This window comes from Pseudophryne corroboree, chromosome 6 (genome assembly GCF_028390025.1).
Source record: "Pseudophryne corroboree isolate aPseCor3 chromosome 6, aPseCor3.hap2, whole genome shotgun sequence".
Classification (NCBI taxonomy): Eukaryota; Metazoa; Chordata; class Amphibia; order Anura; family Myobatrachidae; genus Pseudophryne; species Pseudophryne corroboree.
In genome coordinates, this window is record NC_086449.1 from 140137556 (window position 1) to 140165359 (window position 27804).

A 27804-nucleotide genomic window follows, 5' to 3' on the forward strand; every position below is an offset into this window, starting at 1 on the left:
TTTTTTTTAAAAATGACAACTATTTAAGTTTGCATCTAATTTAAAGCATTTTTTTTTTTACTTTTTAGGTTATCTAAGGTTTCTCTTTCAGGAATTTAATATTCAACATGAGGAAGACAGATACAGAACCATTGTAGTAATATACAAAGGAAAATAGTGCCTGTTTGTGTCCAATTCAATAGCCCAACAGGCTCCCGAAAATTGAGGGAACTTCCAGCCACCCGGGAAAGTGTGCACCTCCCGCATCCCGCTCACCCCCACCTGCACACCCCACCTCCCTCTGCATCCGCTCACCCCCACCTCCATCCCCTCACACAGGAAAAGTGGACAGGGTGATGACACGATGCGCATTGAATCACGTAATTGTAGCCCGGCCCGCTCTTTGCGATGCTTGTAATGTGGGCATTGTAAAGTGGGGGGCAGGACCACGATGATGCAATCACGTCTCTGCACCCCCGGACCGCTTCCTCCACACCTCCCCCTCTTGTGCAACCTGACTGCTCCCTCCTCCAGTAGCCAAGTTTGGCCCAACACCTAGTCTTGCAATCCTATCCAACCTTCTTGCTATTTGCCACAACAGAAGTCTTGTAGGCAGAAGAGAAAGGTGGTTAACAGAGACTTGGTGATGCACAGTCAGAGGTAGATTCGAGAGGGCAAGATGAAGAGTATTTTGATATGAGATTTGAGATATATGAAAGGGTAGCGTTGCTGACTAGGTTAGGATAAGTGAATTGAATTGGATTTTGGAGGACACTAAGAACCAGTGTAGGAACTTGCAAAGTGATGCAGCAGATGTGGAGTGGTGAGAGAGAAAGGTAGGTTTTGCAGCGGCACTTAAGATGGATTGGAGCAAGGATAGATGGGCGATGGAAATGACAGATCGTAGGATGCTGTAGCAGACAAGGCAGTTTAGTAGCATATTGGAGGATAAAAGGGTGGATTCTGGTAATGTGGAAACAATGGGACTGGGAGAGACTGGATGTGAGGAATAAAATCAGAGGGCAGCGGCCTGGGACACAATGGATGTTATTGATAATGAGGGAGATTTAATGTGAAGTGTAACACCATCCTTTGGTGTTTGGCGGTTCAATAATCACAATAGCTCAATCGCAACAGGTGAGCTTCATGTGTCCTCCTTGGCAGAGAGGTGAAGGCAACCTGACCCCAGGCACAATAATCACACCAGTTGCACAAAACTTGTATTATTTATCTGGAAGTTGTCGTTTGTGCAATTCGTATACTCAAACAATTTTTCTTATAACAATTTTCCTAATCATGTCAGCTTATCACATAGACATAGACATAAACAGCAATATACATATGAATGTAAGAGCAAATGTAGTTCCACTGCACAAAAGTGAAAGCAAGGAAGAAGCAAGAAACTACAGACCAGAAAGCCTTACATCAGTAGTAGCGAAAGTAATGGAAAAACTATTAAAAGAAAGAGTTGTGGAATATCTTTAATCAAGCAACTTACAGGATCCAAAACAGCATGGATTTACTGGTGGGAGATCATGCCAAACAAATCTTATTGACTTTTGTGACGAAAATAATAGATCAAGGGAGAGCTGTAGATGTAGCATACTGTATCTAGACTTTAGTAAGGCATTTGACACTGTCCCACATTGCAGACTGCTAAATAAACTTGAAAGCATAGGGGTAGATTATAAAACAGTTAAATGGATAAGAACCTGGTTGCAGGATAGGAAACAGACAGTTGTAGTAAATGGAGTGCAATCTATGGAGGGAAATGTTACCAGTGGAGTACCCCAGGGATCTGTACTTGGACCAGTTCTCTTTAATATCTTTGTTGGTGACATTGCAAATGGTATTGAAGGGAAAGTATGCCTTTTTGCAGATGATACAAAGATATGCAACAGGGTAGACACACTGTGAGGGGTAAAACAAATGATTGATGACCTAGGTAGGCTTGAGATATGGTCAAGAACGTGTCAACTACAGTTTAATGCTAAAAAATGCAAAATCATGCACTTGGGTCTCAAAAACCCAAAGGCTAAATATAGTATCAAAGGTACTATAATGGAAAATATAACGGTATTTATCCTAAGTCCACAGGATCCACAGGATAACAATGGGATATGATGAAGCGACAGCGGATTGGCACCAATCGATCAAAGCTTTCCGGCCTCCCGGCATGCAACAGGCCCGTCCATATGGTCTCCGGCAAATCAGCTGTATTCCAAAGGACAAGGCAGGAGCATCATGTAGAGCCCTAATCAGGCGAGAAGAACACACATGCACACCCGGCCGTACAAGAATGAAGAGGTTAGTGAGTAAAAGGATCCTCAAATCAGGTGCGTCAGGGTGGGATCCCTGTCGATCCTGTGGACTTAGGAGAAATACCGTTGTCAACGGTAAGATCTTACCATAACGTATATTTCTCTAACGTCCTAGTGGATGCTGGGGACTCCGTCAGGACCATGGGGAATAGCGGCTCCGCAGGAGACAGGGCACATCTAAAGAAAGCTTTTAGGATCACATGGTGTGTACTGGCTCCTCCCCCTATGACCCTCCTCCAAGCCTCAGTTAGGTTTTTGTGCCCGTCCGAGCAGGGTGCAATCTAGGTGGCTCTCCTAAAGAGCTGCTTAGAAAAAGTTTTTTTAGGTTTTAAATCTCAGTGAGTCCTGCTGGCAACAGGATCACTGCATCGAGGGACTTAGGGGAGAGATTTTCAACTCACCTGCGTGCAGGATGGATTGGAGTCTTAGGCTACTGGACATAGCTTCAGAGGGAGTCGGAACACAGGTCATCCTGGGGTTCGTCCCGGAGCCGCGCCGCCGATCCCCCTTACAGATGCTGAAGATCGGAGGTCCGGAAACAGGCGGCAGAAGACTCTTCAGTCTTCATGAAGGTAGCGCACAGCACGGCAGCTGTGCGCCATTGTTGCTACACACTTCTCACTGACCAGTCACGGAGGGTGCAGGGCGCTGCTGGGGGCGCCCTGGGCAGCAATATTAAATACCTTTAGTGGCAAAGAATACATCACATATAGCCATTAAGGCTATATGGATGTATTTAACCCAAGCCAGATTTCTCAAAACCCGGGAGAAAAGCCAGCCGAAAAGGGGGCGGAGCTTATTCTCCTCAGCACTCAGCGCCATTTTCCTGCTCAGCTCCGCTGTGAGGAAGGCTCCCAGGACTCTCCCCTGCACTGCACTACAGAAACAGGGTAACAAAGAGAAGGGGGGCATAATTTGGCGATATTTATATATTAAAAGCGTTTATAACAAAAACAACACCTTTTAGGGTTGTTTATATACATTTATAGCGCTTTTGGTGTGTGCTGGCAAACTCTCCCTCTGTCTCCCCAAAGGGCTAAGGGGGTCCTGTCTTCGACTAGAGCATTCCCTGTGTGGCTGCTGTGTGTCGGTACGTGTGTGTCGACATGTATGAGGACGATGTTGGTGTGGAGGCAGAGCAATTGCCGGTAATGGTGATGTCACCCCCTAGGGAGTCGACACCGGAATGGATGGCTTTAGTTATGGAATTACGTGATAATGTTAGTACATTACAAAAGTCAGTAGACGAAATGAGACGGCCGGAAAACCAGTTAGTACCGGCTCAGGCGTCTCAGACACCGTCAGGGGCTGTAAAACGTCCCTTACCTCAGTCAGTCGACAAAGGTACCGACACAGATGAATCTAGTGTCGACGGTGAAGAAACAAACGTATTTTCCAACAGGGCCACACGTTATATGATCACGGCAATGAAGGAGGCTTTGCAGATCTCTGATACTGCTGGTACCTCAAAAAGGGGTATTATGTGGGGGGTGAAAAAACTACCTGTAGCTTTTCCAGAATCAGAGGAATTGAATGACGTGTGTGATGAAGCGTGGGTTAACCCAGATAGAAAACTGCTAATTTCTAAGAAGTTATTGGCATTATACCCTTTCCCACCAGAGGTTAGGACGCGCTGGGAAACACCCCCTAGGGTGGATAAGGCGCTCACACGTTTATCAAAGCAAGTGGCGTTGCCGTCTCCTGATACGGCCGCCCTCAAGGATCCAGCGGATAGGAGGCTGGAAACTACCCTGAAAAGTATATACACTCATACTGGTGTTATACTGCGACCGGCAATAGCCTCAGCCTGGATGTGCAGTGCTGGGGTAGTGTGGTTGGATTCCCTGACTGAAAATATTGATACCCTGGATAGGGACAGTATTTTATTGACTCTAGAGCAATTAAAGGATGCGTTTCTTTATATGCGAGATGCTCAGAGGGATATTTGTACTCTAGCATCAAGAGTAAGTGCGATGTCCATATCTGCCAGAAGAAGTTTATGGACGCGACAGTGGTCAGGTGATGCGGATTCCAAAAGGCATATGGAAGTATTGCCATATAAAGGAGAGGAATTATTTGGGGTCGGTCTATCGGATCTGGTGGCCACGGCAACTGCCGGCAAATCCACTTTTTTACCTCAGACCCCCTCCCAACAGAAAAAGACATCGTCTTTTCAGCCGCAGTCCTTTCGCTCCTATAAAAACAAGCGGGCAAAAGGACAGTCTTATCTGCCGCGAGGCAGAGGAAAGGGTAAGAGAGGGCAGCAAGCAGCCCCTGCCCAGGACCAGAAGCCCGCCCCGGGTTCTACAAAGCCATCAGCATGACGCTGGGGCTTTACAAGCGGACTCAGGAGCGGTGGGGGGTCGACTAAAGATTTTCAGCAATCAGTGGGCTCGCTCACAGGTGGACCCGTGGATCCTGCAGATAGTATCTCAGGGTTACATGTTGGAGTTCGAAAGGTCTCCCCCTCGCCGGTTCCTAAAGTCTGCTTTACCAACGTCTCCCTCAGAAAGGACGACGGTATTGGAAGCCATTCACAAGCTGTATTCTCAGCAGGTGATAGTCAAGGTACCCCTCCTACAACAGGGAAAGGGGTATTATTCCACACTATTTGTGGTACCGAAGCCGGACGGTTCGGTAAGACCTATTCTAAATCTGAAATCCTTGAACCTGTACATACAGAAATTCAAGTTCAAGATGGAGTCACTCAGAGCAGTGATAGCGAATCTGGAAGAAGGGGACTTCAGGGTGTCCCTGGACATAAAAGATGCTTATCTGCATGTCCCAATTTACCCCTCACACCAAGGGTATCTCAGGTTCGTGATACAAGACTGTCATTATCAGTTTCAAACGCTGCCGTTTGGTTTGTCCACGGCCCCTCGGGTCTTTACCAAGGTAATGACCGAAATGATGGTTCTTCTACGAAGAAAAGGCGTATTAATTATCCCTTACTTGGACGATCTCCTGATAAGGGCAAAGTCCAGAGAACAGCTGGAAGTCGGTGTAGCACTAACCCAAGTAGTGCTTCAGCAACACGGGTGGATTCTGAATCTTCCAAAATCTCAATTGACCCCGACAACACGTCTGCTGTTCCTGGGAATGATTCTGGACACGGTTCAGAAAAAGGTGTTTCTCCCGGAGGAGAAAGCAAGGGAGTTATCCGAACTTGTCAGGAACCTCCTAAAACCAGGAACTGTGTCAGTACATCAATGCACAAGAGTCCTGGGAAAGATGGTGGCTTCTTACGAAGCAATTCCATTCGGCAGATTCCATGCACGAACATTTCAGTGGGATCTGCTGGACAAATGGTCCGGATCGCATCTGCACATGCATCAGCGGATAACACTGTCACCAAGAACAAGGTTGTCTCTCCTGTGGTGGTTGCAGAGTGCCCATCTGTTAGAGGGCCGCAGGTTCGGCATACAGGACTGGGTCCTGGTGACTACGGATGCCAGCCTACGGGGCTGGGGAGCAGTCACGCAGGGAAGAAACTTCCAGGGTGTGTGGTCAGACCTGGAGACGTCTCTTCACATAAATATACTGGAGCTAAGAGCGATATACAATGCTCTAAGCTTGGCAAAACCGCTGCTTCAGGGTCAGCCGGTGTTGATCCAGTCGGACAACATCACGGCAGTCGCCCACGTAAACAGACAAGGCGGCACGAGAAGCAGAAGAGCAATGACAGAAGCTGCAAGGATTCTTCGCTGGGCGGAAAATCATGTCATAGCACTGTCAGCAGTGTTCATCCCGGGAGTGGACAACTGGGAAGCAGACTTCCTCAGCAGACACGACCTTCACCCGGGAGAGTGGGGACTTCATCCGGAAGTTTTCCACATGATTGTGAACCGTTGGGAAAAACCAAAGGTGGATATGATGGCGTCTCGCCTCAACAAAAAACTGGACAGATATTGCGCCAGGTCAAGAGACCCTCAGGCAATAGCTGTGGACGCTCTGGTAACACCATGGGTGTACCAGTCAGTGTATGTGTTTCCTCCTCTGCCTCTCATACCAAAGGTACTGAGAATTATTCGGAAAAGGGGAGTAAGAACAATATTAGTGGCTCCGGATTGGCCAAGAAGAACTTGGTATCCGGAACTTCAAGAGATGCTCACGGAGGATCCGTGGCCTCTACCTCTAAGAAGGGATCTGCTTCAGCAGGGACCTTGTATGTTCCAAGACTTACCGCGACTGCGTTTGACGGCATGGCGGTTGAACGCCGGATTCTAAAAGAAAAGGGCATTCCAGAGGAAGTTATTCCTACCTTGATTAGGGCTAGGAAGGAAGTGACCGCACAACATTATCACCGCATTTGGAGAAAATATGTTGCGTGGTGTGAAGCCAAGAAGGCCCCAACGGAAGAATTTCAATTGGGTCGATTCTTACATTTCCTGCAGGCAGGATTGTCTATGGGCCTCAAATTGGGGTCTATTAAAGTTCAAATTTCGGCCTTATCAATCTTCTTCCAGAAGGAATTGGCTTCAGTGCCTGAAGTACAAACTTTTGTCAAGGGTGTACTACATATACAGCCCCCGCTTGTGCCCCCAGTGGCACCGTGGGATCTAAACGTAGTTTTGGATTTTTCTCAAATCTCATTGGTTTGAGCCTCTCAAATCTGTAGATTTGAAGTATCTTACATGGAAAGTAACCATGCTACTGGCCCTGGCTTCAGCCAGGAGAGTTTCAGAGTTGGCGGCTTTATCGTACAAAAGCCCATATCTGATTTTCCGTTCGGACAGGGCAGAACTGCGGACACGTCCTCATTTTCTCCCTAAGGTGGTTTCGGCTTTTCACTTGAACCAGCCTATTGTGGTGCCTGCGGCTACTAGCGACTTGGAGGACTCCAAGTTACTGGACGTTGTCAGAGCATTAAAAATATATATTTCAAGGACAGCTGGAGTCAGAAAATCTGACTCGTTGTTTATATTGTATGCACCCAACAAGATGGGTGCTCCTGCGTCGAAGCAGACGATTGCGCGTTGGATCTGTAGCACAATCCAACTTGCACATTCTGTGGCAGGCCTGCCACAGCCTAAATCTGTAAAGGCCCACTCCACAAGGAAGGTGGGCTCATCTTGGGCGGCTGCCCGAGGGGTCTCGGCATTACAACTTTGCCGAGCAGCTACGTGGTCAGGGGAGAACACGTTTGTAAAATTTTACAAATTTGATACTCTGGCTAAGGAGGACCTGGAGTTCTCTCATTCGGTGCTGCAGAGTCATCCGCACTCTCCCGCCCGTTTGGGAGCTTTGGTATAATCCCCATGGTCCTGACGGAGTCCCCAGCATCCACTAGGACGTTAGAGAAAATAAGAATTTACTTACCGATAATTCTATTTCTCATAGTCCGTAGTGGATGCTGGGCGCCCATCCCAAGTGCGGATTGTCTGCAATACTTGTACATAGTTATTGTTACAAAAAATCGGGTTATTATTATTGTTGTGAGCCATCTTTTCAGAGGCTACTTAGTTTGTTATCATACTGTTAACTGGGTTCAGATCACAAGTTGTACGGTGTGATTGGTGTGGCTGGTATGAGTCTTACCCGGGATTCAAGATCCTTCCTTATTGTGTACGCTCGTCCGGGCACAGTACCTAACTGAGGCTTGGAGGAGGGTCATAGGGGGAGGAGCCAGTACACACCATGTGATCCTAAAAGCTTTCTTTAGATGTGCCCTGTCTCCTGCGGAGCCGCTATTCCCCATGGTCCTGACGGAGTCCCCAGCATCCACTACGGACTATGAGAAATAGAATTATCGGTAAGTAAATTCTTATTTTCTCCGGCAGGGTCCACAGGTTATCCACAGGATAACAATGGGATTTCCCAAAGCAATTTAGTGGTGGGGACGCTCCTGATTGGACAGGAGAACCCTTCGCCCGAATTCAGTGTCATGAGAGGCAAAGGTATCCAAGGCATAATGTCTAATGAATGTGTTAATGGAAGACCATGTGGCTGCCTTACATATCTGATCCCCTGAAGCACCACGCTGTGCTGCCCATGAGGGACCTACCTTATGAGTAGAGTGAGCAGAGATATTAGCCGGAACAGGGAGATCAGCTTGCGAATATGCTTCTGAAATCGTCATCTGAAGCCATCTTGCCAGCGTTTGTTTACTAGCCGGCCATCCTCTCTTGTGAAATCTGTAGAGAATGAAGAAAGAATCTGTCTTTCTGATGGTACTGGTATGATCCACATAGATCCTTAATGCACGGACCACGTCCAGCGATGCATCTCCCGCAGAAAGTCCGGTACCTGAAAAGCCGGGACTACAATTTCTTCATTAAGGTGGAATTTAGACACCACCTTAGGAAGATACCCACATCTAGTTCCGAGAACTGCTCTATCTGGATAAAAAATCAGAAATGGGGAAAGACATGACAATGCCCCTAAATCTGATACTCGACTAGCTGATGCCATAGTCAGTAGAAAGAGTGCTTTAGCTGTCAACCACTTAAGATCCACTTTATTAAGTGGTTCAAATGGGGCAACTTGAAGGGCTTTCAGGACTAAACATAAGTCCCACGGCACTGTAGGCGGAACAAACGGAGGTTGAATGCGCAGCATTCCCTGGAAAAAAGTACGGACATCCTGTAAATTGGCAATTTTCTTTTGGAACCATACAGCCAATGCTGACACTTGCACTCTCAAGGAAGCCACCTTCAAACCTTTATCCATTCCTGCCTGAAGGAATGCTAAGACCCTGGAAACTCTGAAAGATTTAGGGTTCACCTTTCTTTCACTGCACCAATGAATATAGGTTTGCCATATTCGGTGATAAATATGAGCTGAGGAAGGTTCCCTTGCTCTGAGCATTGTTTGAATTACCTGTTGTGAGAATCCTCTTGACTTCAGGATAGAGGTTTCAAGAGCCACGCCGTCAAAGACAGTCGATCCAGATGTCTGTGATAACATGGACCCTGCGTCAGTAGGTCTGGACGTTGAGGGAGCAGAAATGGAACATCCATCGACATTCTCTGCAGATCCATATACCAATGCCTTCTGGGCCAAGCCGGAGCTATTAGTATCACGGCACCCTTTCCTTGCTTTATCTTTCTCACACCCTGGGTATTAGAGTGGTTGGAGGGAACACATAAGCCAGATGAAAGTCCCATTTCACCGACAAGGTGTCCACAAAGATCATTCTGGGATCCTTTGTTCTTGACCTGTATGCGAGCACTTTGTTGTTCAGACGGGACGCCATGAGATCTATTTCTGGCAACCCCCATTTGTCTACTAGAGTCTGGAAGACCTCCGGGTGTAGAGCCCATTCGCTTGCTTGAATGGTGTGTCGACTGAGAAAGTCCGCTTCCCAGTTTAGGACTCCCAGAACGAACACTGCGGACAAGGCTGGATTATGAAGTTCTGCCCACTTTAGTATGTGACTTGCCTCCTTCATTGCTTTTTGGCTGCGAGTTCCTCCCTGATGGTTGAGGTACACTACTGCCGTTGCATTGTCCGAGCGGTTCTGGACTGGTTTTCCTTGAAGAATGTCCTTTCAGTGCCATGTATATGGCCCGAAGTTCCAACACATTTATTGGCAGGCAACTTTCTTCTTTGGTCCATCGCCCCTAGAAACACAACCTTCCGGACACTGCTCCCCAGCCCTGGAGACTGGAATCTGTTGTCAGAATTTCCCAATCTGATATCCAAAAGGGTCTCCCCTTGTCCAGATGGGACGTCTGCAGCCACCAGGCTAATGACCTTCTTACTTTTATCGAAAGTACCATAGTCTGTGTTTATATCGTCTGATGTAATCCATTCCATTTGGCAAGAATCAGAGGCTGCAGAAGCCTTGAGTGGAATTGTGCATACTCCTCCATGTCGAATGTTGACACCATCAAACCCATCACTCGCATTGCTGCATGAATGGATATTGTTTGACTGTGTAGCAAGTCTTGAATCCTTGACTGAACCTTGGATATCTTGTTCCGAGGTAAAAATACTCACTGCAGACCTGAATACAGTACAGCCCCCGAGTGAATCATCAGTTGGGACGGAACTAGAGACGGTTTTGCCCAATTTATGAGCCACCCGTGTCTCTGCAGACATGTTATTGTCTGTTGGAGATGACATAGGAGCAATTCCTGTGACTGTGTCAGGATTAAAAGATCGTCGAGGTATGGAAAAATTCTTATCCCCTGCTGGCGGAGATAAGCTGCCTTAACCTCCATAATCTTGGTAAATACTCTGGGGGCTGTGGCTAACCCAAAAGATAGAGCCTGGAACTGAAAATGCTGTTGGAGGATAGCAAACCTGAGATAACACCGATGAGACAGTACTATAGGAACATGTAGGTAAGCATCCTGTAAATCCTTTATATCCAGGGATACAATTTAATCCCCTAGCTCAATGGCCAAGACTATGGAATGTAACGTCTCCATGTGAAACCGAGGTACCCAAATGTATTTGTTTAGCATTTTGAGATTGAGAATGGGCCGAAATGACCCATTTTGCTTCTGAACCAAAAACAGGTTGGAGTAAAAACCCTGTCCTCGTTGTGCAGGGGGAACTGGAATTACTACTCCTGACTGAAGCAATTTCTGAACTGCTTCTTGCTAAGCCCCGGCCTTCGTCTCTACCTGAGACGGGCTGGTACAAAAAAACCTTCGAGGAGGATGCTTCTTGAAGGGGAAAGCATAACCTAGAGATACTGCTTCCTGCACCCAGGCATCTGTTGTAGACTGCTGCCAGATCTGTGCAAACTGAAGAAGCCAGCCCCCTACCCTGGGGTCCCCCAGGAGGATGCCCGCACCATCAGGCTTATGGCTTGTCTCATGATTTGGAAGCTGGCCCTCTAGTAGCCCAATGCTTTTTTGACTTACCAGACTTGTTGTATTAGGGCTGCTTGCGATCCCTTTTCCCCCCTATCTTTTCCTTGAGACCGAAAGGGCTGTAAAGCCGGAACTTTAGGTTTGAAGTTGTATGTGAAAGGAAACTTGACCTTTTTGGAGTCTGCTTCTGACTCCAGAATATCTGTCAATTCTTTGCCAAAAAGAATATTTCCAGAAAAAGGCAAAGATTCCAAAACCTTCTTAGATTCTGAATCAGCTTTACACGTACGTAACCGAACTGCTCTCCAGGGCATCAGCTATTGTTGAAGCTGATGCCCTGGAGATAATAGTGCCCATATCTAATGCTGATTCTTCCAAGAATATTGCAGCCTGTTTTATATGAGCTATATGGGATTTTTGCTCTCTAGAAGCTACAGAAAAATCCCCCTCCAATGTATCAGCCCAGACATTAACTGCCTTTGCCATCCAAGCTAAGCCATGGCTGGCCTCATGACTGTCCAGACAGGGAAAATATGTTTTTTAGAAACCAATCCACTCTCCTATCCGTGACATAATTTAATGATGTTGAAGGCAAAAATAATATAGATTTTCGCACTGATTGAATCACATGTGTATCAACTTTAGGCGCCACCTCCCTTTTTAAACAATCCCCAGCTGGAAGAGGATAACTGGAATCCCATTTTTTTGGAATTATAAACTTCTTCCATGATTTCCGTCAGCTGATCTGACCCTGGAAACTCGATTTTAACTGTTTTGGGACGTTTAAACACAGGTGCCTTGGTTTTTAACACAGGCTCTGCTGAATCCTCTAAGGATAGAATGGCTTTCATTGCGTTAATTAACTCAGCTAAATCCACTGAGCTGAGACCTTCTTCCTCCTCTTCGTATGGCGAAGTAGAATTAATTGAGCTTTCATCTTCCGATGAATCCTCCTCTGTCTCATGTGTAGCCTGTGAAGGTGAAGATTTACTTACCATCGGTTTATCAGCTTGTCTCTTTTGAGAAGCTGCTGGTGGAAGTGATATACCCTAGGTAGGGCTGCATGTATGGGTTAATAGTGTAACCTATTCCTGGTACAGAAGCTGTAGGAATTATCCATTCAGCTATACTGGATAAGGTCTGTGCAAACATAGCCCAAGGTGGATCCATCTGTACCTGACATTGTACAGGGATCTGCCTTGTACTTTGCTGAAAACTAAAACAATTTGCACATAAACCATCCTGAACCAGATCCTGAGAGGATAATACAGTTTTGCAAGACAAACATGATATGAGTGTTGGTGTTGCAGTGAGTGTACCTCACCTTTGCCGCTCTTAGACATGATAAATAATCAGCACTTTCACAGTGTACTACACAATTTGTGACTGTAATCACTTTAAAGTTTCTAAAGTGACATACAATCTGACCCTACCCATGCACAAGCATTGAGGATCAGAAAAACAAACTGACAGACATATAGTAAAGTCAGCAATCACACTAGCAGTCAGTCACATGTTATACATTAGTATCAGTGCCGTTTCTTGCGGCGGGCGAGCCGTGCAACCGCACGGGGCGCCCGCCGCGGCACTTTGCAGGTCCCGGTTTCCCTGTTCTCCGTCTTTCCGAGTACTCTTGCTCGGGGGGCGGAGTTTCGCGGAATGACGCGGTTGCGTTGTGACGTCACGACGCAACCGCGTCATTCCGCGAAACTCTGCCCCCCGAGCAGGAGTACTCGAGAAGACAGAGTAGGGCTGGAAGGAGGAGGCGCGAGGAAGCTGGAAGGAGGAGGTGCGACGAGGAAGGAGAGACGGCCAACCCGAAGAGCGGGAAGATCCTTCATTCTTGTCTGCTGAATGTGTAATTGGGGACACTTGCCTGCTGCACTGTGTAATTGGGGACACTTGTCTGCTGCACTGTGTAATTGGGGACACTTGCCTGCTGCACTGTCTAATTGGGGACACTTGCCTGCTGCACTGTCTAATTGGGGACACTTGCCTGCTGCACTGTCTAATTGGGGACACTTGCCTGCTGCACTGTCTAATTGGGGACACTTGCCTGCTGCACTGTCTAATTGGGGACACTTGCCTGCTGCACTGTGTAATTGGGGACACTTTCCTGCCATAATGTGTAAAATGGGGACTCTTGCCTGCCGCAATGTGTAAAATGGGGACTCTTGCCTGCCGCAATGTGTAAAATGGGGACTCTTGCCTGCCGCAATATGTAAAATGGGGACTCTTGCCTGCCGTAATGTGTAAAATGGGGACTCTTGCCTGCCTACTGTGTAAAATGGGGACTCTTGCCTGCCTACTGTGTAAAATGGGGACATGTGCCTGCGTAATGTGTAAAATGGGGACTCTTGCCTGCCGTAGTGTGTAAAATGGGGTCTTTTTTTTTCTTTTTTCCCTGTGGTGGCCGTGATATCAGATGAGGCCACGGCCATTTTAATGAGACCACGCCCATTTTAATGAGGCCACATCTTAGGGGGGGGGGGGGGCGCATTTTTACATCTCGCACTGGGAGCCAAATTGCCTAGAAACAGCCCTGATTAGTATAATTAGTAATATGAGCACATCATCAACTACAAACACATTTTTAAGTATGTAGGAGAACATATTACTGATCATGTTTGAATGGATCTAACATATTCAGACACAAAGCGAAAGAAACAACAGTAAATGTATACAGACTCATATGCAATAGACACTTATCTATTTGTACTCACAAGGTAGATAGAGATTTAGTGCTGTTTAAACCGTACTCAGTAGAGTAGGATACAGGGAGACCCACCTCGCTTCCAGGATTGATCAATATGTTAGTGAACGCTGAGTCGATCCAAACGCTACTAGTGTACACTGCCGCTCCATGAACCTATAGTGAACACAGATGCTCAGTGAACACAGATGCACCCGTCACACAGCCGCCTATGCTGCGACCGGGTCCCCTCGTGCACAACGTCTGGGACGGAAGCGAGGAAACAGTTCATGGCGGGAGACTCGGAGGAAACTGGTCATGAACCGGGGGGAAGGGCAACCCTGAGAGCGTCTGCCTCCCCTGCTGACATCAACCCTAGGGATCACGGCCTTATGCTATTCCTGGAGCCTCTGATCCCTAAGGCCTAGCGCTGGTGCACCCTCCTCCCAAAACAGTCCGGCTGTGTCCGTATTCCATCTAGCTAAGCGGAACCGATGCCTTACCTTCTCCCCATGCTCCGGCCACAGCCTGGTAACGTCTGCTGGACCTGCTAGTATATCTGACACAGACGCCTGCCGATACAGCACTGTACTTGTGGGTAAGCGTTGTCGCGACCTAGCGAAGAGTTGTTGGAGTGGCTCTTTCTAATATACGTATAGGACGCTGTTTAGAAAGATCACTCAAAAAACTAGTAAGACTATGAAAATAAAATGCTTAGGGCTGCAAAAAAGCAGCAGCCCTCTGACCATGGTCCGGCTCCTGCCGCACCAAACAAAAAACTGATTTGCCTGAGCCAAGATGCGGGGATATATGGACGGGCCCGTTGCATGCTGGGAGGCCGGAAAACTTTGATCGATCGGTGCCAATCCGCTGTCACTTTATCATATCCCATTGTTATCCTGTGGATGACCTGTGGACCCTGCCGGAGAACTACTGAGGAGGAAAGGGATTTAGGAGTTACGGGTGGTCAATCCGAGTTGATCGCTAGCTGCTTTCGTTCGCAGCGCAGCGATCAGGCAAAAAAAAGGCAGTTCTGTTCATGCGTATGCGGCGCAATGCGCATGCGTGTCGTACTCTTACAACGAATGATGTAGTTTCACACAGGGTCTAGCGAAGCTTTTCAGTCGCACTGCTGACCGCAGAGTGATTGACAGGAAGTGGGTGTTTCTGGGTGTCAACTTACCGTTTTCAGGGAGTGAGTGAAAAAAAGCAGGCGTGCCAGATAAAAACGCAAGCGTGCCTGGGGAAACGCAGGCGTGGCTGGGAGACTGCAGGGCGTGTTCGTGACGTCAAAACAGGAACTAAATAGTCTGCAGTGATCGCAAGCTAGGAGTAGGTCTAGAGCTACTCTGAAGCTGAACAAAATTATTTTGTAGCCACTCTGCGATCCTTTCGTTCGCACTTCTGCTAAGCTACGATACACTCCCAGAGGGCGGCGGCTTAGCTTTTGCACGGCTGCTAAAAGCAGCTAGCGAGCGAACAACTCGGAATGAGGGCCACTATTTCAAGTGACTTAAAGGCAGGAAAGCAATGCAACAAAACAATAAGAAAGGCAAGTCAAATGCTTGGTTGCATAGGGAGAGGAATCAGTAGCAGGAAAAAAGAAGTAATAATGCCACTGTACAGGTCATTGGTGCGGCCCCATACAGGCACGAGGAGGCCACAGACACTACTGAGCCTCATTTTGACTTGTTTTAAGGACATTACATCAAAGTTGGATCAGCCTGTAGTGTGTTTTTCCACTTTAATTTTGAGGGTGACTCCAAATCCAGACCTCCATGGGTTAATAAATTTGATTTCCATTGATAATTTTTGTGTGATTTTGTTGTCCGCACATTCAACTATGTAAAGAACAAAGTATTTAATAAGAATATTTCATTCATTCAGATCTAGGATGTGTTATTTTAGTGTTCCCTTTATTTTTTTGAGCAGTGTAAATACATTAGAGAGTGTACAAAGAAGAGCAACTAAAATGGTGCATGGCCTACATCACAAAACTTACCTTGAAAGGCTAAAAGATCTTAACATGTATAGTTTGGAGGAGATAAGGGAAAGGGGTGACATGATAAAAACTTTCAAACATACCAAGGGTCTTAATAAAGTTCAGGAGGGAACAGTCTTCAAAGTAAGAGAAGTATTAGAACTCGAGGACACTGAAATTGGAGGGAGGCAGGTTCAGGGGAAACTTAAGGAAAAATTACTTCACAGAAAGGGTAGTGGATAAGTGGAATAGCCTCCCATCAGAGGTGGTAGAGGCTAAGATGGCAGAGCAATTTAAACATGCTTGGGACAGGCATATGAATATCCTTACAAAGAATTAAGGTTCAAAAAGGGTTGAGATTACTTAAAGGATAAAAAAAAGGGGCAGACTAGATGGGCCAAGTGGTTCTTATCAGTTTTTTTTGCCTGATCGCTGCGCTGCCGTAAAATTCTATGTTTCTATGTTTAATGTCATAACATTGTTTTCATTTCGCAATCGTCCCTAGTTCTAAAACTTCTACCTCTAATATCTAACTCTACCTTATAAACCCTAATTCCACCTCTACAAAAAATGGTAAATCAATAATATTTAAACATATTTAAGGGTAAAGTTTATACTAAATTCATTGCATACAAACACATCATATACTTGAAAGAAAAGATGTTTCCCAGCGCTAAAAAACTATAGAGTGAGTCTAAAATAATTTTAAATTATTTTAGACTCACTCTATAGTTTTTTAGCGCTGGGAGACATCTTTTCTTTTGTGTATAGTCCTATAATTAGGGAGGATAGTGGAATCCTCCCTACTCTCCATAGCAGCTTGAAGTCATTGAGTGAGGCAGAAAAGCGCAGTCCTCAACTTTCCCTTATTCCACATCATATACTTGATCTGGCCAAACATCTGGTTGGTGCACATAAAGCTTATGACTCTTGCAGTTAGGTTTATGTACTCCAGTTGTTGAAATTCTGTTTTTACAGCTGGTGAGATTGGTGTTTTTCTTAGGAAATTAAGTAGTTCTCAATGATTTCATCTCATCAGTAGCTATACTGTTTTGCTAAAAGGTGTGGGATAACCTATTGGGCGCTGGAAAGGGAATGGGCAGCCTTGGGTACACCTCTGGGGTTTTCCTCTACCCCCAAAAAATAGAACAAGAATAAAAGTGTGAGGTGGTGTAACCGGGGCGCCCTCTTTCCGTGGTCGTGTGGGAAGACCAAAGCAATGGTCACCTTATTCAATAAATAATGAACATAATATAGATATGCTGATATAAATTCCAATGAGTTTCGGTAAAATTCATACAAATTTAATACAATAAACATTCACATACATAAACAATTACTAAAAGCATACCATAAAGGTAAGCTAGGAGCCACAGGTGTTAAATGAGGCAGGGTGGTCAAAGATATACCCTGCTCTGGCTCCTAGGCTTACTGATGGGTCACTAACCCCTGGATAGGTGATGGTAAATATTCAAAACCGCTCAAATCGCAATTCAAAAATGTTGGAAAGCATACCGGAGAGGTAGCTAAGGAACCGCAGGTGTTATAACAAGCAGGGTGGTCCAGACTTCACCCTGCTCTGGCTCCCAAGCTGACCACAGGTCGATGTCCAATAAATGAAAGGTTCGAGTTCTTGATGGATCCAATACCAACGCGTTTCGAGATCTGTAATCTCTTCCTCAGGGCTTGATCAAGCCCTGAGGAGGAGATTACAGATCTCGAAACGCGTTGGTATTGGATCCATCAAGAACTCGAACCTTTCATTTATTGGACATCGACCTGTGGTCAGCTTGGGAGCCAGAGCAGGGTGAAGTCTGGACCACCCTGCTTGTTATAACACCTGCGGCTCCTTAGCTACCTCTCCGGTATGCTTTCCAACATTTTTGAATTGCGATTTGAGCTGTTTTGAATATTTACCATCACCTATCCAGGGGTTAGTGACCCATCAGTAAGCCTAGGAGCCAGAGCAGGGTATATCTTTGACCACCCTGCCTCATTTAACACCTGTGGCTCCTAGCTTACCTTTATGGTATGCTTTTAGTAATTGTTTATGTATGTGAATGTTTATTGTATTAAATTTGTATGAATTTTACCGAAACTCATTGGAATTTATATCAGCATATCTATATTATGTTCATTTTTTATTGAATAAGGTGACCATTGCTTTGGTCTTCCCACACGACCACGGAAAGAGGGCGCCCCGGTTACACCACCTCACACTTTTATTCTAGTAGCTATACTGTGCTACAGGTCAATCACTAGTAGCTGTTTGGTATGACTCGGTGAGCAGTAAGAAGTAGTCACTGAGGCAAATATTATGGAGCTGTTTATTCTAAACCAGATGTTTAACCACTTAACTGACACCAACGTATGTGATACGACCGAACCCTAGGGTGCCTCACCTGGCCAGGTCATATCACACGTGTAGGTGCTGCCACGGTGGTATGTTTAGATGCAATTAAAATGTGTGCTCCAATATTCAGAGCATGCTCAGTGCAGATTTACACTAGGTACACTCCCTTAAGGCTGGCCATAAATTAGATATCGGATACGAATGTAAGATTTCAACGCGTCATATGATGAATTGTGTGCACATCGTATGTGTTTTCGGTGGGCTTACGTTGCGATGTGCGTCCCCGTTGGTCGAATGTCGCATCAAATGCAACATATTACAATGGTGCATACGATCAGTGTCCTTTTAAATGACTTTTTATTTTTAGTGTTCACGTGCTAGGTGAGGCATACGATAGATCGTATGATTCATCTTATGCAAAAAATCAAAAACAAATCATTTACGATGGGTTCCACAGGGGATTGTAGGGAAATCGTATGAGGAATGGATTCGGATGCTGGTCGTCCTAATGTATGTCCAGCTTTAGCAAATGTTTTGTTTTAGTAAAAGGAGCCTGGTCTGTGCAGGACATGGTAGCCACATGGATACAGCTGTTTTAGGGAACATGAGAAGTAGATTGGGTCAGGAGTATACGGGTGTGTGTGCGTGTATATATGGGTGCAAAGGAGTAGCATGAGAAACGATTAAAGGGAAAGGAACATTGGAAAAACTATAGATGGAGCAGAAACAGGAGACGACAAAGTCTTGGGAGTATCCATCACAGTGGTAGAGACCAAAGGCTGTAGCAAAATGACATAACTTTTTTAATAGTTTGTTTTAGTACTATAGATTTAAAAAAAAAAGTAAAACACAAAAAATCCTGCTGATTAATTATACAGGTGCCCCTTTAGCTGCCATTTTCTAGAATTGATGTTTCAAATGATTCTGCTGCCTGGTTTTAGTAAGTGATTGAGGCATCACATAAGATGGGAACAGGAAGATTTGAAAACAGGGGTTTAAGGAACAGAAGCTGCGCAGTGCAGATGATTTAGTGGCATCAGTATGATAAACAAATACCAAAAAGAAAAAAAAAAATTATGAAAATGTTCACCTTTAATAAAATCAAACCATTTCTAAGTGATAAGTTACGTTTAACTAACATCTGTCCCTTTTCATGCACCACTTTATTTATGAACATTTCTGTTGTATGGGTGAGTTAGGTTCAGGCAACCATTCTTTTGATTACCAGTCCATGAGTCAAGTCATAGGATGAGTGGCCCACTGGGGGAATGCAGTGGTAGGGCCCATACATATGGGTGTGGCCAGAGAGATGTGCAGTGAACTAAATGGCTCAGGAGGCACTGGCTAGCACCAGAGCAAGATTTACACACAATATATGAGCCCAAGGGTACATGTGGGCATTATACACAGGTGCAGCAGTATATAGTCCTGGAAATTTGGTGATTTTTTGATCAGAGATGTGCAGAAAAGATAGGAGGGGAGGCAGAGCCTCACCTGTCATAGACTTTTTACTCCAGAGTTTTTGCTATAAAAATAATGCAAAGAAGATATTTTAAACAAATTCTTTGTATTTTTCATATACTTTATACAGTCAAAACTCCTGCTCAAAAGATAGTATGACAGGAAAGGCTCTCCCTCACCTGCCTCACCCCACCGCATGTCACTGCCAGACACCAGAGGGGCTGGCCTAACCAATAGAGAATGCATTGTCTCGGCCCCTTGATAATTGTTATATCTATATATAGTGAAAATATGAAAGAAAGTGTGGGCGCTAGTAAAATTACTTGGAGACACTTCAAAAACTACTACACAGTTACTTGTGGGTATTTGCTAGTAAATTACACCTAATCCCCGGACTGCAGCTGCTTAAATTGAGTTTGCTAAATCTCAATATTATACAGGAAAAAAGAGGAGTTTAAAGAAGCGCCATCCATAGGCGCTTCTTTAAACTCCTCTTTTTTTTCTATATATAGTGGCGTAGCAACATTCTCTGCAGACCCCGTGGTGGCTTGGATGCGCTGGGTGGCTTGTAGGCGCTGGGGGTACTGTGCGAACAACTGTCACTGCAGCAGAGAGGAGCCACCGGCCTAAGGAGCAGCACGTGGGAGGGATGTCCCTCCCAAAATGGCTGCTGCCTCAGAAGAAACAGTTACCAAGGATGCTAGAGGAGGCGGCTGACATTTTGATTTTGGGAGGAACATTTCCAATAGCATGAAGGGGTCAGGAGCGAACAGCAGCCCCCGCCGGGACCACAGACCCGTGGTGTGGGGGTGGGGGAATGGGGAGAAAATCCCCTGACAACGAGCAGGTACCTTGGTGAGAGCAAGGAGTTGCAAAATTTGTAATTACGCCACAGTATATACTGGTAGTCCATGCATGATAATGTGCCAGATTAATAACAGCAATGCACTGTAGAAAATACACCATAGTCCTGTGCAGTATAATGTAACATATGTATAATTCAAGTGCACAGTCTGGAACCTGATCCCTAAGGTAGCAGGTCCCACTGGGAATTTCCCCTGTACCCCTGTGGGCCAGTCCAACTCTGGCAGGAGTCATGTGGATGTATGCCATCAGGATTCTAGTTTAATTTATTTATAGATTTTATACTTGAAAAAAAGGTATTAACCAGTTACAGTAAATGCTTTGGCAACAACCACATAGCAGTATCAGTAATTCAAGTAAAAATAATTGTTACTAGTACTCCTAGAAATAAACAAAGAAAACAGATAAGATGCCTGTATGTTCACCTCCTTTACACAGACTACACCCCCCCCCCTCCCTCCCCTCACATCACCTTGGTTTTATCATGTACATTCTATAACATGATCACTAGGATCTGTTTGGGTGCCACCTGCCCTCTTTAGAAGGTTTGGTACATCTCCCCACAAAGCCTTACCTGGAGGAGTTTCTGCACATGCTGTACACAACAGATACCACCAGTCAAGAACCAAATACAGTGGGAACCTGCTGCTGGAGCCTGAGGGTCCCAAGATTACTTATGGCCCTACAGAAATACATTGGGGTTGCAAGAGCAAAAGTGGGGACAGGCTTAGAGCAGAGCCCATTGGCCGAAATAATAATGTTTTTTTCCATTGACCATGAAGGACTAGGCCATCAGTTCAAGGCATTCAATATGGGAGCACGCCAGGGGGAATGTAAGTGACTCTGGGGCAGTTGTACTATGAAGTGGAGAGCTACAGTACCAACTAGGGAAGCCAATCCCGGGATCAGGATCGGCGGGATCCCGGGATTTAGGCCAAAAAATTCTTTCAATCAAGGGGATTTTGGGATTTACCTGTCCCATTGTTTTTTTTAATGCCGGGCAGCGTTGAGCATCCTCAGGAGGTTCAGAGGCTGCTTGACTCCCTCCTCCCGGCTCTCCCTGCCACCGGCAGTGTGTACTGCGCAGTGTCACATGATGTCAGAGGTCACTCTGCACAGTCTGACACCAGCCACGCGTGGCCCGGACCACACCTTGCCGCCCACAGCCTTCCCATGATAGTAAATCTGACGCCAGATGTCCATGCCGCACCTCACAGCCCTCGAGCCCGGCTCCCACCCACAATGGTATTTGTGTGGGCTGGGCCAGGTTAGGCGGGTCTTCAACCCAATCAAGGGATTGACCTTTTTTCAATCCAGATACCCAGGATTGAAAAAAAAAAAGCCTGAGATTGACCTCCCTAGTACCAGCCAATCAGCTTATATAACTGAGTTTACAATCTATATTCCCTGCCACATGAACACACATACACATTAGGTTAAATAATTTGTCAGAAGCCAATTAACCTATCAGTATGTTTGTGGATGGAAACTGGAGCACCTGGAAAAAAAAACACGCAAGTACAGGAGAATTGACTAACTCCACACAGATAGTGTCTTGCTCTGGAATTGAGCTCATGAACTCTTTGAACTACGAGGCAGTAATGCTAACCACTGCACCAATTGTGCTGCCCATTATGATAATATTGTGAAGATTTAATGACATTGAATAAGAACCAATAAAATATATTTGTGAATAATTTAGATGTTTATTGGCCACTGACTTTATCTGGTTTGGATAAATGCATCTGGGTCGGCAAGCCAAGGACAGAAGAAAATTATCTTATCTCCTTCAATCATCCTTATTGCCTGTGGGTTAGTACAAGGTGAGAAAGCCAGGTATGAAGCCAAGATACTGAAATGATCCACAGAGATCTGATAGGGAGCTGATAACTAGACAGTACTGACCAGCTTATCAACATTCAACTGAGTAGATAGCAAATTCTCAGTTCTGGAAAGGGGCAAAGTGTGACAGAAACCCGAGACAGAAAGCACGCATTTAGAGGCGGTGGATGAAAAAAAAAAGGAAATACCTGGGGAAATTAAATTCTGTGGCTCATACATTCACAAATGACATGCAGCATGGTCATCATAGTCATGTATAAAGAGACGCTGGATTGCCCTGGTTGATTATAATTATGGCTGATGGTGTTCTAAGCATATATGCTTTCATAAGGACTTGCACAGATCAGGGTCCCTTGATGACAGGCTGCACGCCTAAATGTTTTGATAAAAATATGAACAAAATTCCCATGCTTTTATTTGCTAGATACAAATGGATGATCACTCAGTGGAGGAATGTAATATGGTCAGAACATCCTTCACTATGGGGGGTATTCAGACCCGACCACAATTGCGGCCCGCAGCGCAGTTTGCCAGTGGCCGCACAGTGCGTAGCCATACACATTGGGATCGCATCCCCGATGGATGTGAGCGCAATGTGATTAACAGGCGAGGCCGCTGCGGGGGCGGAGGCTCGGTGTTGCGGTGCGGGGCCACAAAAAAAGGGGTGGGCCGAGTTAATTTTCGGGGGGCTGCGGGACGTCACACGCAGCCACTCCGAAAAAAATTGCCAGAGGTCAACCTTAGATCCGATACGTTCGCAATTAGATTGGGGACACATTGGGAGACGTCTTACACATGCTGGGCAGCCCTCAACATGTGCAGAGATTAATGCAGATATGGCTACGTACATCTCTGAATAACTTCCTACAAACAGATAGAGATAGATGAGTAGATAGATATAAATGGTTTCATTATCATTACAATGATGTTATTAATTTCGCACCAGTTTGTTAATGGACCTCCTATTTACATGTAGTACAGGTTGATGTCCAAGACCATACTATTTGACACCAAATAACCTAATTTAAATGTATAAAATATGGTATGTTTCGCCTTCCACACATTCTTACTCTCCTTTCTTACTTAGCTGTGGAGGCAGGCGGCTACCCGCCATGTTTTTGGTTATAGCATTAAAACGCCGCTGGCATGCCCCCTCCCACCCCACAACCGCCTCTGCCTATCAGGCAGAGGTGATCGCACCAGTGAAATGCTTTCGCACAGTGCGCACTCCACATAGGGCTTCAGGCTGCGATCGCTGCCGTTGCAGTGATCGGGTCTGAATTAGGCCCTAGGTTAGCAGAATTGTTTGCAAGATTGTTCCATACTTTTAGTGTCACCTAGACACTTATGATAATGTGAGACATTTCTGGTAATTATTCCTTTTGTTTTATAATACATTATTTGCCTAATAATATGTCCTTTTTGCATTCATTGTTTTTGTGTATCTTTTAAGCATTGTATTTTCTCATATTAAATGCCACTTAATAAGCTTGGTCTCTGAGATTCTTATCAGATCCATTTGCCTGTGGACATCAATAAACCAATGCCACATATCTGTACTAGAGGTTATTATTTTCGGTAAGACTAACTGGGACTGACTTAAATTCTACTTGTATTTAAAAGGGAATACTTCCTATGTGGAGTGAGTAGCTCCGGGAAAATACCTTTGTAGGTAGAATTTGGAACAGCAAGTGTGTGAGATAATGGGGAGTGGTTGTATTTTTTTATTAACTCTGGGCCTAATTCGGAGTTGATCGCAGCAGCAAATTTGTTAGCAGTTGGGCAAAACCATGGGGGTCATTCCGAGTTCGCTCGTTATTTTTTTCTCGCAACGGAGCGATTAGTCTCTAATGCGCATGCGCAATGTCCGCAGTGCGACTGCGCCAAGTAAATTTACTATGCAGTTAGGTTTTTTACTCACGGCATTACGAGGTTTTTTCTTCGTTCTGGTGATCGTAATGTGATTGACAGGAAGTGGGTGTTTCTGGGCGGAAACTGGCCGTTTTATGGGAGTGTGTGAAAAAATGCTACCGTTTCTGGGAAAAACGCGGGACTGGCTGGAGAAACGGAGGAGTGTCTGGGCGAACGCTGGGTGTGTTTGTGACGTCAAACCAGGAACGACAAGCACTGAACTGATCGCACTGGCAGAGTAAGTTTCGAGCTACTCAGAAACTGCTAAGAAGTGTCTATTCGCAATTCTGCTAATCTTTCGTTCGCAATTTTGAGAAGCTAAGATTCACTCCCAGTAGGCGGCGGCTTAGCGTGTGCAAAGCTGCTAAAAGCAGCTTGCGAGCGAACAACTCGGAATGACCACCCATGTGCACTGCAGGGGGGGACAGATATAACATGTGCAGAGAGAGTTAGATTTGGGTGGGGTGTGTTCAAACTGAAATCTAAATTGCGGTGTAAAACTAAAGCAGCCAGTATTTACCCTGCACAGAAACAAAATAACCCACCCAAATCTAACTCTCTCTGCAAATGTTATATCTGCCCCCCCCCCTGCAGTGCACATGGTTTTGCCCAATTGCTAACAAACTTGCTGCTGCGATCAACTCAGAATTACCCCCTCTGTTCAAACTTTCACACAAGCTCAAGTGAGTGTTCATGGTGACAAGTTATTGACTGTGGTTAGAGACTGGAATCTCTCCGAACCAGATCCATGACACCCTATATAAATATATCATTCTATGGTCACAGTCCAATACAGGTGGGTGTTAAATATCTACCTCAGTTCTAGAACATATATAGAAAAGCACCATTCATCAAGACCATGAGCCAAGGACCATGGAGCACTGGAGAATGAGAGGATTGTTGTCAATAACCAAATGAGAAGCGTGCACAGGCCTAGAACCAGAAGTAGAGGCTTACTGAGAGTGAGGTAGGATTATTCGAATGCTGGAAAATGACAACTGGTTGATCCCTACTATGGAACTGGCATTACTGCTTCTAGGGTGGTCTCTTACAACCTGTATGCACTCCTGTGCCAGCACAAGGCACTACACAAATTGACCAACCCAAGATGGTTGTAATACAAAGAAACTGGTAATACACTAGGGAGGCGGAGACATGGAAAGACAGTGTGCTCCATTTCAGTGGAGGAATTTCTCCCTACTGCATGGGACATCATCAAAATTCAGGTCAAAAACAGGACTCTTACATTCTTTTCGATGGCCACGCAGACTTGAATGATACCCCTTGTCACATATGAATTGATACTGAAACTACCATTCCACATGTGATGAGCGGCTCCAGAGATTTGGGCAAAGCGAATGACCCTCTGGGATTTGGGGGAAATTTATTAGAAAACAAATTGTGGACGGAGAAGCAAATTCAGTGTTCTACTAGAAGACCACCTACTGGATCAAAGCATCTCCGGTGTGTGCCAGCCTCACCCTGCGAAACAACCACTGCCTTCCTTCCTTCCAGGGGAGCAAGGGAAAGAGTAGTAGGGAGAAATAACGCTGGGGGGGGGGGGGGGGGAACATGCTGGTTGTCATCTTGAAGTCCTGGCGAGTCAGCAAAAGACTATCATGGACCATGCCAGAAAGTGAGGGGGGCTTTCTACCCTGACTACTTGAAATACAGCCTCATGAGCGGTCTGGTTAGTTATCCAGGTCCAATGGATAGAATAACATAAAAAAAAGATTTAAGTTAGAAGGGAAGATCAGTTAGGCATGCGTTTTACCTATAGTGGCCGGGATTCAATCCCGGGGATTTCAGGATTAGGAAGCTCCTTGTTTTTTCAATGCCGTGCAGCGTTGAGCCTCCTCAGGAGGCTCAGATGCTGCCCGGCTCCCCCTGCTGCAAGCTGTACGAACTGCGCAGCGTGACGTGAGGTCAGATGTCGCGCTGCACAGGCGTCTGCCACTCAGAACACAGCGCCTGCACTTTAAAGGAGATAGACCAACCCTCCAACCCATACAGATGAGGGTAAGATATGTGGACAGGGCGGGGGTTGACTGACATTGAAAAGGAACCAGAGGGAGGGACCATTAGAGTTTGGGTGTAATCAGTGTATTCACATGCTTGGCCCATTATTTAAAGAGCCTTTGGAAGGCTTGTGCCAAAAGGCTTGTGTCCATCCATTAATTCAAAGGATAGCTACAATTTAAACATAATTATGACGTTACACCGAAGGAAAACAATCAACCTACAATATGGACCACTGAAGGACTGCTTTCAAAACAAATGTGAGTCCAATTCCTCTACACATCAAACACCTCCAGTCTGAGTAACCTGGACACTTATGTCAAAGTCGAAAAATATTGTTATACATATCCCTTGTACTAACCCCTCATGCACATGCACGCTGCTCGTGCACCCGGTCCCCCGTGCGTACACATATCCGCAAGTTGCGTAAGAGACGCTCCGGCGACTCGTGCGCATGATATGTGTATTTACGGCGGAGTTTGTGAGCGTGTAGCATGCAACTCGAACATAGCATATTTAACCCAAAGAGTGCATTTTGTAGATGTAGTTCCCCTAGACCATGACAGCGAGTATTGTTAGTTTAAACAGTTCCTGGACGGAGAGATTCGTCTTTGCATGATAGGAAGGGTCAGACAAAGGTTGGTAGGTGATGTCTAGTATCCACCTGTAGGGTATTTTAAGGGTAACATTCCGGTGTCAGTTAGGAAAAGATCGCTTGCTCCTGCGTATAGTTATGTACAACAGTAGAATATGAACATTAACTGTATTTGCTGTAAATTACACATGCGGCGGGAATCCAGAGGATACCTCCCACCAGAGCAGTTGGGGAAGGACATCGCCTACCTATTCAAATCCACCTATGACCTTTGCTGTAATGTAAGGACACATCCCTGTGTCCATTGAACAATGAGATTGTCACTCACCGCGGGCAGCGGCGGCCGCGCTTGTCTCTGCGGGTGACCTGGTCTGCCCGGCGCCTCTCTTCTCCCGGCGATCTCCGGTTCCAGCGGCGGGTCGGCGCGTTCCTCCGGCGGCTTCCCGGAGCGAGGGCGCCGCCATCATAGTGAGTTCAAGGAGGCGGAGCAGGACTGACGTCACCTGCCTGCTCCGCCAATCAGGCAAGGGCGGGGAATTCAAAACCAGACGCCGGGCAGAGATCCGGTGCCTGAGTATCTTCGTTTCTCCCGCAGAAGCTGTGATTCCAGAGCTCCCACGTTCCTAGCACCTCCGTGCCTCCAAGCACCTCCGTGCCTCCAAGCACCTCCGTGCCTCCAAGCACCCTGTGCCTCCAAGCACCTCCGTGCCTCCAAGCACCTCCGTGCCTCCAAGCACCCTGTGCCTCCAAGCACCTCCGTGTCTCCAAGCACCTCGTGCCTCCAAGCACCTCCGTGCCTCCAAGCATTCCGTGCCTCCAAGCACCTCTGTGCCTCCAAGCACCTCCGTGCCTCCAGCACTTCAGTGCCTCCAGTGCCTCAGCATTCAGTCTCACTGTGCTCTCGGCACCTGTGTGTCTCAGTACCTGTACTACCAGCACCTCAGTGCCTCCAACACCACAGTGCCTCCAACACCACAGTGCCTCCAACACCTCAGTACCTCAGTATTCAGTATTTCTACAA